This window comes from Physeter macrocephalus, chromosome 18, assembly GCF_002837175.3.
Source record: "Physeter macrocephalus isolate SW-GA chromosome 18, ASM283717v5, whole genome shotgun sequence".
Classification (NCBI taxonomy): Eukaryota; Metazoa; Chordata; class Mammalia; order Artiodactyla; family Physeteridae; genus Physeter; species Physeter macrocephalus.
The window spans coordinates 76,379,938-76,393,178 of NC_041231.1; the positions used below are offsets into that span (position 1 = coordinate 76,379,938).

The 13,241-nt window shown below is 40.1% G+C and overlaps 1 protein-coding gene across 1 annotated transcript in view; it reads right to left on the bottom strand.

The window, feature by feature from the left end:
- TRERF1 (transcriptional regulating factor 1) overlaps positions 1 to 13,241 on the bottom strand; it is a 309,743-nt gene that overhangs the window by 264,717 nt on the left and 31,785 nt on the right. Inside the window, exons 2-3 of the mRNA XM_028479519.2 lie at positions 4,308 to 4,422; positions 3,654 to 3,764 (exon numbers count right to left, since the gene is read on the bottom strand). The gene's annotated coding sequence lies outside the window, so the exon portion shown is untranslated. The remainder of the gene's footprint in view (positions 1 to 3,653; positions 3,765 to 4,307; positions 4,423 to 13,241) is intronic.

Consider the following 13,241-nt stretch of genomic DNA (forward strand, 5'->3'; position numbering starts at 1 on the left):
AAAGCTGGAAGAGCCCTAACAAATTCCAGATCTTATTCTTTTAAACCTGTTAAATATAGACAAAGCATTGCCCACTAATGAGAGGCTCAGTTTCTGAAGTCAGACAGATCTGGGTTTATAACCTGGCTTTACCATTTACCAGCTGTGGGAGGTTCGACGGGTTTTTTAAACTCTGTCAGCCTGTTTCCTCAACCTGTATTTCAGGTGTGGGGCTACTGCTGAACCAGAAAGCATGCAGATGCTCCAGCCTTGGAAAAGCCTTGGAACCCTCTTCCATATGAGGTCATGGACTTTTCTGAGAATCTAATGAGAGCTTTGGATCCTCCACATTGCCCCAACCAATACATGTATCATGAAAATTGCTACAAGTTCATGGGGTTCAAAAACCCCTAGTTGTCCATCCGTGGTCCTCGTAGAGAGTTATATAAAACTTTGCTCTAGACTAAACACAGCAGCCACAAGCCCACAAAGAGAAGGCAGTGAGTCCTCATGAAAATCACGGCAGCTCTGAAGGCAAACACACATTTTGTCTTTTGAGAGTCTGTCTGCCTCTGAAGTCTCAAAGTATAATCTAAGACTGAGAGGACCCTACAGAAATTTCCCTTATTTTGTGGTTTAAGAAATATCTTCGGGGACTTCCCTGGTGATCCAGTGGTTAAGACTCTGCACTCCCAATGCAGGGGGCCCCGGGTTCGATCCTTGGTCAGGGAACTAGATCCCGCATGCCACAACTAAGACCCCGCGCAGCCAAGTAAATAAATAAATAAATATTTTAAAAAATTATTTTAAAAAGAAATGTCTTCAGAGGAATAAAGCTGAATGTGCAAACCATGACCATCTTATCTTAAAGGTTTTATACATCTTTCTATAATCTAAAATTTTCATTTTTTGAGAGGTTCTCTGAGAAAAACCTAATTTTAATTTTTTCAGAATTTTCCCTGGCTCTCCCACATGAAGACTTGAGGGCCTGAAGAGATTGAGAAGCTGACCTCAGAGGCTACGTCTGTGATTTAAAAGGAGGAAGGGGAAGTTTGTTCATTTTCAGTATCTCATTCAAGCCCTGCCCTAGAGTACTACTTAGGGGCTTATAAATCCTACAAGCGTTTGATGGCGTATCAGTTGGAAATGCTGAGTACCCACTGGGTAAGAAGACCTGGTCCTATGGCAGATGAAGAGAAATATCAGGTTAACCCATCTCAGGACCAGAGTTATTTTTCTCTAAGTCTTTACCCTCCCAGAGGCGGGTTGGTAGGGTCTCTTCGTGAATGAAGAGACATTATTATATCTTTTGAGTGTATTATTGTTAACCATTGATTTTTATCAAGAACAAACGGATACCATCTCTTGTGTTTGAATAAGGAGTTTCTGTGGAGTTTTTGGGTCCCTTACATATTGTATGCACCTCCTCTTAGGCAGTTTAAGCCAGAGCTTAATTTTTAATAATTCAATAATGAATCTTGTATAATGTCTCTTAATCCTCTTGCCTAATTCTTTTACATTAAGGGATTAAACACAGAAAAGAAGACGTGGCCAAATGATGACTCACTCCTCTTTCAATGCTGATCCCCAAAGGCAGATAGACGAGAAGGAACGTCCCAGAAGTGAATGAAACACACAAGTCTAAACTGAGAAATAAATCATCTGAGTCTCAGGCTATTTACTCTAACTTCCCCTTTCTTCCGTGACACAAAAATTAGTCTTAAAAGGTTTGCAAATGCTATTCACTGCTGCACCTTCCACAGGATATTCTCTAATGAAGCTGACATTACTAACTCGCGTCACAAACCATTTGCTTTGAGCTGTTTCTCTAATAACAGGGATGGGCCACACTGAGTCATCCACACTCTTGCCCAGTCCCCTAAGAACCCCGGAGACTCATTAACTTGACAATTGGCCAGTATTGCACAGGGACTGTGGCTGTGTCATGGAGCCTGGGGCTGGTGAACTGTGGACTTTGGGGGCCCAGGGCAGTATTAGGCTGAGGAGGCTGACAGGAGAGGCTGAGTCTCAAACTGGTTGGAGAGAGCCTGGTCCGGTCAACTTACTCTACAGAACCCAGAAATGGTGCCCTGGTCACATTCTCAGGGCTCTGTGTTGCCCTCACCTACTTCCTGTTTCAGCCCAAGCTGGTGAAGTGTATCATGATGGCGTGGAGATGGAAGGGTCCCTGTTCTGGGGCCATCTGTGCTTTGCTCCTTCTGAATCAAACCTGGAAAATTCCCCCTTTTCCACTGCATTCTTACAATCTTACATGGCCTTGTGCGGGGGAGAATAAAGTAGGAGCTTCCTATATGCCGTGATTTAGGGGTGCCAGATAAAACCGCCTCCCTGAAGAGACCTGCAACATGGCTTACCATTCCTACGGGACACCCTCCTTTCAGGCAAGACATTGAAAGTGACTGCTGAAAAGCAAATGAGGTTCCACATATAAGTGATACCATATGATATTTGTCTTTCTCTGACTTACTACCAGGGGGGAAAGCAGGGGGAGGGATAAATTGGGAGATTGGGATTGACATATACACACTACTATATATAAAACAGATAACTAGTAAGGACCTACTGTATAGCACAGGGAACTCTACTCAGTACTCTGTAATGACCTATAAGGGAAAATAATCTAAAAAAGAGCAGATATATGAATATGTATAACTGATTCGCTTTGCTGTACAGTAGAAACTAACACAACATTGTAAATCAACTATACTCCAATAAAAATCAAATAAAAAAAGCAAATGAGGTTTGGGTGGTCTAACACATAAACCTATTCTTTCCCATTAACACTTTTCAAATTAGTTTAGCAGATTTGCCCATTAGGATATTTGAACTCTGAAAATAGCACCCTGGACTAGTTACTTTTACTGCAACCGGTGGCCCAAACTTTCAAATTCAGAATCCTATGTATTTCTGCCAATGATCATTCCAGCCGTCACACTGAGACTTTGTGGAGAAAGTATCAAAATATGATGATATCAAACACGAAACAGTCCACACTCTGCCACCCACATTCCTCAGCTGGTTCGGAGGCTACTTTCTTCATATTGTAAGAAAGCAAAAGCCAAACCAAGGTTGGGGAAATGTTTAAATACTGTGACCTCTCAATGATCCAAACCAGGAGAGGAAAGTGAAAAAGATTACAAAGAATCTGCAGCACCAGTTCTCCAGTGTAGAAGTTCATGTCTCTGTATATGCTCCCCTGGCAGGCCTGGCTTTCTGACTTCACTTGTGCTTGGGAACCTGCTCTGTGGAGTGCAGGTGTTTTCTGGTCTGTAACCCCAGCCATGTGGTAAGCCAAACAGGACAGCTTCTGTCCCAGCAGGGGTGGAACATGGCGTTTTGGAGGGTTAAGTTCAAAACAGAAGAGTATTAGCAAACCCATTTGACTTCACAACCAAGCCACACCCTCCAATCTAACTTTGCAATGAAACCGACATTTTAATCTCCAAAAATATTTTTATAAAAAAATAAAAATAATACCTAAAAAGGATCCTAAGAACCAAATGGGAAAAGAGACATACTCTTCTGAATTGCTCCACCCCGCATCTAGGATGGCTTTTGGTTCTGTCTCCCAGTTTTCAGGAGTGTGCTGTCGGGAGCTCAGGGCTGGAGGTTCTCTAGGGTATTTGTGACTCAGCCTTTCCCAACAGGCTCACCTGAGTATGTACATGGGCTGTCCACTGCTGTCCCACACTCTCAAGAGACAGTGCCCTCCACGCCTTCCAGAACAGTGAACATAGGAAGTCTTGACACCTACTCAACAAATGCTTCAGCGTTGGGTACCAAGAAGGATAGTGAGGTTACAAAAATGAAAGGAAAATCCATGAATTCTTTGAATGATCTCATAAACAAGTCATGTCAATGACTATTACACTACATGTTAAATTCTAAAATAGAGGTACATACACAGGGGTTGTGGATACACAGAGGAAGGGATGTTTAACTCTATCTTGGGAAGGGAGGCCTTTGAAGAGAATACATATAATTTTTGGCTTCAAGTAATAGAATACAGTGGCCTAAGTAGTAAAGATACTTATTATCTCATATAACAAGAAATACATAGACAGGAAGTACAGGGTTGGCCTGAATGCCTTTAAGAGCTAGGCTCATTTCATACTGGGCATGGAGAGAGAAGCTTTCATTTTACTTTAAATCTTCTCCATTGTGGATTTAGTAGAAATATCCCATTTCTGATCCAGCAGTTCTGAATTTCTCCACTAAAGAAGATATATTAAGGATTTTAAAAATTGTAGTAACTCACGCAGGCCAAACATGTTTTCTCTATTTATATGACATGCATGAAGAAATACCTTTCAGTTCTGCAACGGTGACTGTATAACCTCGATTGCCTCAAGCGTTGGTGAGTGTGCCTTATAACAATCATTTCAGAGCACAATCGGCCCTCCTTATCCATGGATTCCACATCTGCAGATTCAACCAAACAACAGATCAAAAATATTCAGGGGAAAAAATTCCAGAAAGTTCCCAAAAGCAAAATTTGAACTTGCTGCACACTATTTACATAGCATTTACGTTGCATTAGGTATTATAAGTAATCTAGAGATGATTTAAAGTGTACAGGAGGATTGTGTAGGTTATATGCAACTACTACACCATTTATAAAAGAGACTTGCGCATCCATGAATTTTAGTATCCGTGGGGGTCCTGGTACCATTTCCCCAGGATCTTGAAGGACAACTATACTGGAATAATTTCTTTGCCACTCTAGTGAAAATGCCAAACTAGGTCAATTTCTGTTGTCTTTGAAGAGTTTTAGGGAGAAAAAGCAAGGTTGCAATTTTTATTGCATTTATTTGGTTACACAAGAGTAATACATGTGTGTTTTAGAAGCTGTGGGCAATGAAGGAGGTTGTATAAGCTGAAGGTGTGCAGAGGGACAAATGGGGCTCCTGGAGTTGTACAGTGCACAACCGATGAGATCGTATGTGGCAACCCATTTCTGAACACAGAGCACAGAAAGGAAAAAATTCCCCACGATTCTACCTCCCAGCAATATTATTATTTTGCTACATTTCCTCCCCGTCTTTCTTCTAGGTATATTGTATATTTTAATGATATTATAGTGTACATCTGCTCTATAACCTCTTTCATTTAACAGTTAATTATAAACATTTTAAATGTTTAATTAAATATTCTTGAAAACATCATTTCCAATGGCACCATATTTTATTATTTCATTTAACACTTAATATAGTATTTTTTTACATGCCAGTCACTATCCTAAACTCGTTAAAACTATTAACTCATGTAATCCTGCACAGATATTTTTGTTTGCCTCTCCAGACCCCTCTACCATCTTCCACCTTGCTCTGTGCCCCCGAAGGCCAACCTGTACAGACTGCATCACCCGGCTTCTGTGCCCTCTCACTTCCTTGGATTTGGCCAATGACAAGTTGTCATTGGATTATCATTCCCAACTCCACTCTCTTCCTCTCTCCCTGTGTTAGGATTTGCCATGGGAGTTTGGCTTCTACTAGAGTATGTGGAATATAAATAGCTCTACTCTATTTACTTTAGTCTCAGTCATGGGACATGCTTTGGCCAATGGAATGTTTGCACACTTGGTGTGAGCAGAGGCCTGAAAGGGACTTGCCTGTTTGGTTTGGCCTCTTGGTGGCTGTTCCCAAAATAAGAGGCCCAGGAAGCTGACCTGAACCCAAACAACCCAAAGCCTGAAGCAGAGCTGCTTCAGTCAACCTGGGAGTGAGAAAAACAAATGTCTGCAGTTTGGAGCCAGTGAGATTTGGGGTTGTTTATATGCACCATTATTGCAGCAGTGGCAGACTTATCACAGATGTCTCAGAAGAAGGCTGGAGGGTGAGGTTAAGGTATGAAGGGTCACTGGGCTTTTCACAAAGAGCACAGCTCCTCCTAGGAACTCTCTCTCTCTCCACGTTCCAATACCTGCCCAACTGCTCCCTATGACTTCCTACTACTACTTGCCCAGAGTACTGCACTATCCTTGGTGGTTTCACTACACCCTGTCCACACCTCTGTAAAGAGTCCTTTTATTAAACTCTACTCAAATTATCTAATTTGAGTGTGTCATCTGTTTCCTGCATGGGCTCTGACTTCAAAATCCTCATAACCATCCAATGATGTAGGTACTATTGTTATCCTCATTTTATTAGAGGAAATTGAAACAGAGAGGTTAAGTAACTTGTGCAAAGTCACACAGCAAGAAAGTGGTGGAGCTGAGATTTGAATCCAGGCAGGCTGGATTCATGCTGACTTCACTATGCTGCTGTAGGTTCATCTAATGGGCCTGTCATAATTTATCTAGCTCTGTATTGTTTAAATGGTGCTTATATGTTTTTTATCAGGTTTTTGTTTGTTTGTTCTGTTGTAAATACTGCTATGATGAGCAATCTCTGTATAAATATTTACTCACATTCAGGGTTAAGAACGTTTCTAAAAGTTAAATTGTTGGATTAAAGAGTATGCACTTCTTTGTTCCCCAGTCCTTTCTTTTTTTTTTGTGGTATGCGGGCCTCCCTCTGCTGCGGCCTCTCCCGTTGCGGAGCACAGGCTCCGGACGCGCAGGCTCAGCGGCCATGGCTCACGGGCCCAGCCGCTCTGCGGCATGTGGGATCCTCCCAGACCGGGGCGCGAACCCGGTTCCCCTGCATCGGCAGGCGGACGCGCAACCACTGCGCCACCAGGGAAGCGCCCCCCAGCCCTTTCTTTATTTTTTAAAATTGTTTCCTTTTGACTATAAAAATGATCAAATTCAGTAAACAAAATTCAAGCATTACAGAAATATATATCATAGCACACAAACAATTCCATACCCTCAAAAAAAACACTAACCCAGGATCTAAGTTCTCTTTAACAATAATTAATAGTAATTATTAATTTTTCTTATTAAAAAGTCAATAAATGTGTACAGTAGAAATGCAAAAACGTAAAAAAAAGAACAAATCATTTGTAATGCACAAGTCATGTTCCGTGTATTTGTTTACATATGTGTGTAAACAAACACAGGATCATGCTATGAGTACAGCCTAGTAACATGCTTTTTTTCACTTAGCAATATACATCGTCATGAATATTTTTCATGTCCTTAAATATTCTTCTACAACTTTAACTGCAAAGTATATTTGTATAATTGCCTCTCATTCTACTGGAGCAATATTCTGTCATTTATGCAACCAACTCCCTAGAACTAGACATTAAGTTGTTTCTTCCTTTTAACTACAATAAATAAAATTCCCACACACATAGTCATAAAGAGGTATCCGCACATATTTTTTATTATTACTTAAAAATATATATAGTTGTGGAATTGCTGGATCAAAATGAACACAGGTTAATAAGGCTTTAATTCCTATTACAACTGGCCTTACAGGAAGGCTGCTGATTTATTCTCCCATCAGCAAAGGATATTACGGTTTTAATTTTTTTTTCCAATATCATTAGGTAAGATAAAAAAATGGAGGGGGAGAACTTTTTGGTTTTTATTTACTTTCATTCGCTTACTAAGGAAATAGAACTTTTAATAATTTGTACTTCCGTGGCAAATTGTGTACTTTGCCATTTTTCTATTAGTATGTTTATCTTTTTCTTAATGATTTGTAAGAATTCTTTCAAATTGTCATATACACAGCAAAGGTTTTTCCCACATTGTCATTTCTATTAAACCTTTAAAAAATTTATTTTTCATGTAGTCAAATTTAATCTGTTTTCACCCTTATGATGTCTGCCTTTCATGTTTTATTTAGAAAGGTTTTCTTCTCCCAAAGATCACATAAACATTCACTGGTTCTTCTTCTGATTCTTCTGCAGCCTTATTTTTTTTTTACATTAAAAGTTAATGTAAAAAAAAAAAAAAAAAGTACTCTATTTTCTGGGTATATATTTAGGGGGCTTCCCTGGTGGCGCTGTGGTTGAGAGTCCGCCTGCCGATGCAGGGGACGCAAGTTCGTGCCCCGGTCCGGGAAGATCCCACATGCCGCGGAGCGGCTGGGCCGCTGAGCCTGCGCGTCCGGAGCCTGTGCTCCGCAACGGGAGAGGCCACAACAGTGAGAGGCCCGCATACCACAAAAAAAAAAAAAAAAAAAGTTAATTTATTTGGGCATTTTGGGAGAGATAGAGCCCTAAATTTTTTGCGTTTATTTTTTAAAAATATTTATTTATTTGGTTGCACCGGGTCTTAGTTGCAGCAGGCGGGCTCCTTAGTTGCAGCTCCAGGGCTCCTTAGTTGTGGCATGCAAACTCTTAGCTGCAGCATGCATGTGGGATCTAGTTCCCTGACCAGGGATCGAACCAGGGCCCCCCCACATTGGGAGCACAGAGTCCTCTCCACTGCGCCACCAGGGAAGTCCCTATTTGCATTTATATAATCGGTCTATTTGCCCAACATCATTTTCTAAAAAATCATTCCCCATTGACCTGAACCAGCTTTATCATATACCAAATTTCTAAGATGCTTTGGGTTCTTTTTCTGGACTTTTTATTTCATTCCATTGATGAATGAATTCTGTGCCAACACCTCACTGCTTAAAGCACTGTGGTTTAATAACTTTTAAAACCTAGAAGTACAATTACCCCCTTCACAACTGTTCCTTTTCAAAATTTTCTTGAACTCTTCTTCAGTGGGTATTGTAAGCAGATGAACTGAAGAATAATTTTGTCACGTTCTAAGAAAAATCTTGTTGGAATTTTTGTTAAAACTGCATTCAACTTATTAACTAATTTGGGGGAAATAATCTTTATAATATTGAATTGTTCCATTTAGAAAGATGATGATATGCCACGTTCCATTTATGCAAGCCCTTTGGATCTCAAACTACAATTTGTGTTTTTCTTCACAAAAGCCTTACGCAATTATTTAAAACAATGGAAGCTCCATGGTGGGTATTTTCAAATTCCAGGGAGCCCTGAATAGGAATCAAAAGACCCAATTCATAATTTTGACTACTCACTTAATACCTGGAAAAATTTACAAAACTCTTCTCTGCCTTACTTTTCTCAGCTGGACTAATAACCCCTGCCTTTGGGAAGATCCCACATGCCGCGGAGCGGCTGGGCCGCTGAGCCTGCGCGTCCGGAGCCTGTGCTCCGCAACGGGAGAGGCCACAACAGTGAGAGGCCCGCATACCACAAAAAAAAAAAAAAAAAAAGTTAATTTATTTGGGCATTTTGGGAGAGATAGAGCCCTAAATTTTTTGCGTTTATTTTTTAAAAATATTTATTTATTTGGTTGCACCGGGTCTTAGTTGCAGCAGGCGGGCTCCTTAGTTGCAGCTCCAGGGCTCCTTAGTTGTGGCATGCAAACTCTTAGCTGCAGCATGCATGTGGGATCTAGTTCCCTGACCAGGGATCGAACCAGGGCCCCCCCACATTGGGAGCACAGAGTCCTCTCCACTGCGCCACCAGGGAAGTCCCTATTTGCATTTATATAATCGGTCTATTTGCCCAACATCATTTTCTAAAAAATCATTCCCCATTGACCTGAACCAGCTTTATCATATACCAAATTTCTAAGATGCTTTGGGTTCTTTTTCTGGACTTTTTATTTCATTCCATTGATGAATGAATTCTGTGCCAACACCTCACTGCTTAAAGCACTGTGGTTTAATAACTTTTAAAACCTAGAAGTACAATTACCCCCTTCACAACTGTTCCTTTTCAAAATTTTCTTGAACTCTTCTTCAGTGGGTATTGTAAGCAGATGAACTGAAGAATAATTTTGTCACGTTCTAAGAAAAATCTTGTTGGAATTTTTGTTAAAACTGCATTCAACTTATTAACTAATTTGGGGGAAATAATCTTTATAATATTGAATTGTTCCATTTAGAAAGATGATGATATGCCACGTTCCATTTATGCAAGCCCTTTGGATCTCAAACTACAATTTGTGTTTTTCTTCACAAAAGCCTTACGCAATTATTTAAAACAATGGAAGCTCCATGGTGGGTATTTTCAAATTCCAGGGAGCCCTGAATAGGAATCAAAAGACCCAATTCATAATTTTGACTACTCACTTAATACCTGGAAAAATTTACAAAACTCTTCTCTGCCTTACTTTTCTCAGCTGGACTAATAACCCCTGCCTTTTCCTGCTTTCAGAGTTTGCCTGAAGATTATACTAACACAGCAGTAGAGAGAGCCACGTTAATACAGGGGTTATTATTTTGTGAATATATAGCTAAAAATGGGAATGCGCCCAGTAGGCATTTTACCATATAAAATAATCCAACTAATCAAGTAATAATTAGTGAGTACCCAGAAAGTACCCAGCTGTCTTGCCAGGATTAAGTAGGTTTTCCGGATTTGGGACCTTCAGTGCTAAAACCAGGAAAGTCCCAGGCAAACCAGGGTGCATTGGTCATCCCAGCTGTCAGGCATCCCCTTCAAACTCTAAAATGCTAGAATTCCAGAGTTCTATACATAAGAGAAAATAGGCCCATGTTCCCAAGTTGTTTCCGGTCTAATAGTGGAGACATAGTGAATGCTTATGAAAAGATGAGGGAATGTGTATGTACTGAATTGTCCCATGAGGACTGGTGGTACAATAGGCATCTCAAAAGGGGACGATTGGCTTGCCCTGGAGGCTCTAGTAGTGGTGCTTGAACTAGACTTTAGAACCAGAAGCATTTGCATGGGATGGGACTCCAGGTGGGGGATGAGCGGAAGGTATGAATCAGTTTTGTTGCAAGGAAGAGAAGATTTAGCACTCGGCCCCCAGCCTGGTACATGGCAGGTACTCGGTGAACACAAGTTCAATCAAGTTCAGGGCACTTGGTAACAGAGAATTGGGATATGCGTGGAGCATCTATTTAGGGTCGCACACTCTGAAGTACACAAGAGTAAACAGTTAGAAATGCAGAAAACCACCTAAGAGACTCTCTCATAAAACACAAGATGAAATACTATGAAATTTATACAACCAACATGTTTCTCTTTTTCCTTTGGCTGCCAGAGCTCTAGTGCTAAATTTAGTGCCCAGGGCCTCCTCAAAGATGTTCCCACTAACTCCTTTCACTTCCTTTAAGCAGGCATTGTTCTTTCATATGCTGAAATATCTTCATTTGCATTGCTCTAAAAAAATTACTGCCTGAAAAGACATTATGAAGAAATTAGAATATAAGGAAAAATGTAAAGAGGAAAGTTTAAATTCCTGATATTCCCTCTAAAAATAGCCACTGTTAATGTTTTAGTGTTCCCGCCTACACACATACCCGCTGGCTTTTTCCTTCTGGATATTGTACTGTATATGTTTTCTAAATTGCTTTTTTAACTTAATAATACTTCATGAAGATTTTTTCCATTTCAATACATCACTTCTATATCAGTACTTTTAGCTGTTACATATTTTTTATTTTATGGCGATACACTAATCTGTTTAGTCTCCTACAAGAAAAAGGACATTGAGATTTTTCTAGATCTAGTTGTGTTCTGAATTATGCTGTTGTCTGATCATTTCCTTTAGTAAAGTCCTAGGACTAAAATCACAGGGCAAAGTCTAAGTATATTTTATATGATATCATTTAGAGGTTAAGAGGCAGGTTCTAGGGACAGACTGCTTGGGTTCAAATCTTTTATTTTCCAGCTCTGTGGCCATGGGGTTTGTTCTCTAATCCCTCTAGCCCTTGTGTTTTTTTAATCTGAAATTAAGATAATAATTGTACCTGCTGCATCTGATTGTTGTGAGGATTTCAGTGAGATAATGTGTGTGAAGGACTGAGCACAGTGTCTGACACAGGGCGAGCCCTCCATAAATATTTTCTATAATTATATTGCTAAAATGATCTTCAGAAAGATTATATCGCTTTTCATTGACACAAAGGTCAAGCCCTTTCAATTTGTAGAGATGTGGATGGGCCTAGAAACTGTCATACAGAGTGAAGTAAGTCAGAAAGAGAAAAACAAATATTGTATATTAATGCATATATGTGGAATCTAGAAAAATGGTACAGATGAACCGGTTTGCAAGGCAGAAATAGAGACACAGATGTAGAGAACAAACGTATGGACACCAAGAGGGGAAAGGGGAGGTGGGAAGAACTGGGAGATTGGGATTGACATATATACACTAATATGTATAAAATAGATAACTAATGAGAACCTGCTGTATAGCACAGGGAACTCCACTTTGCTGTACAGTAGAAACTAACACAACATTGTAAAACAACTATACCCCAATTAAAAAAAAAAAAAAAACAAAGGTCACGCCCTTTCAGCTATAGGATTAAAGTCAAATAAAAGTTTAAAAGTAGCAATACAAGCTGCTCCTTTGCCTACCAGGATGACAGTGCCAATTTACCTCCTCTCTAAGGAGTTTCTCCAAGGGACAAAGGCTTATCCTTCTGCAAGTGTTTTAATCCAATCCCCCTAGTGGCCAAGAGACTGAATTTTCAAGATAACTAAACCAACCCTGTTCTTTCAAGATTAATTCACAAAACAGAAATAAAGCAACCTCATTTTTTTTAATCTTAAAGAAAATATATAATGACCCAAATAACACCCCGCAATATCATCTAAGGTCTCTGCTTTCTAAAAGTTGCTAGCCTACTTTCCTAGACAGCTGTAGTTTGTTCCCAGGGAGGTAGGATTAAAAAATCTGGCTAAAGCCATTGTTCTCAATCTTGGCTGAACCTCTGTCGGTATCTTGGAAAATAGAAATTCTCTAGAGATTTTGATTTGATCAGACAGTAGTGTGGCTGAACATCAGGATTTTAGAAAGCTCTTCAGGAAATTCGAAAGTTCAGCTGAGGCTGAGAACCAGTACACTAAAGAAAGTTGGCAGGGATGCCCTCAAACTGATTTTAACCTCTTTTCCATCCAATCCCCAATCAGACAGGGAGAGGCTGCTTCCTCTCTCACCTCTTCCTCTGCTCTTAGAAGGGTTCCAAAGAGAATAAACAGCAAATAATCCCCCTGGGTCTAACTCCTAGTTGCCTCTGCCTGGCTAGAAATAAAGTATGAACCACAAAAGGCAAGCCACGTAAATAATTTTTAAATTTCTAGTAGCCACATTTAAAAAGGGAAAAAGAAATAGCTGAAATAAAGTTTAATAATATATCTTATTTATCCCCAATACATCCAAAACAATATCAGTTCCATGTGTAATTAATATGAAACATTATTAATGAGCTATTTTACAGTTTTTGTTTGTTTGCTGTTTTTTTTTTTTGCGGTACGCGGGCCTCTCACTGCTGTGGCCTCTCCCGTTGCGGAGCACAGGCTCCGGACGCGCAGGCTCAGCGGCCACGGCTCAC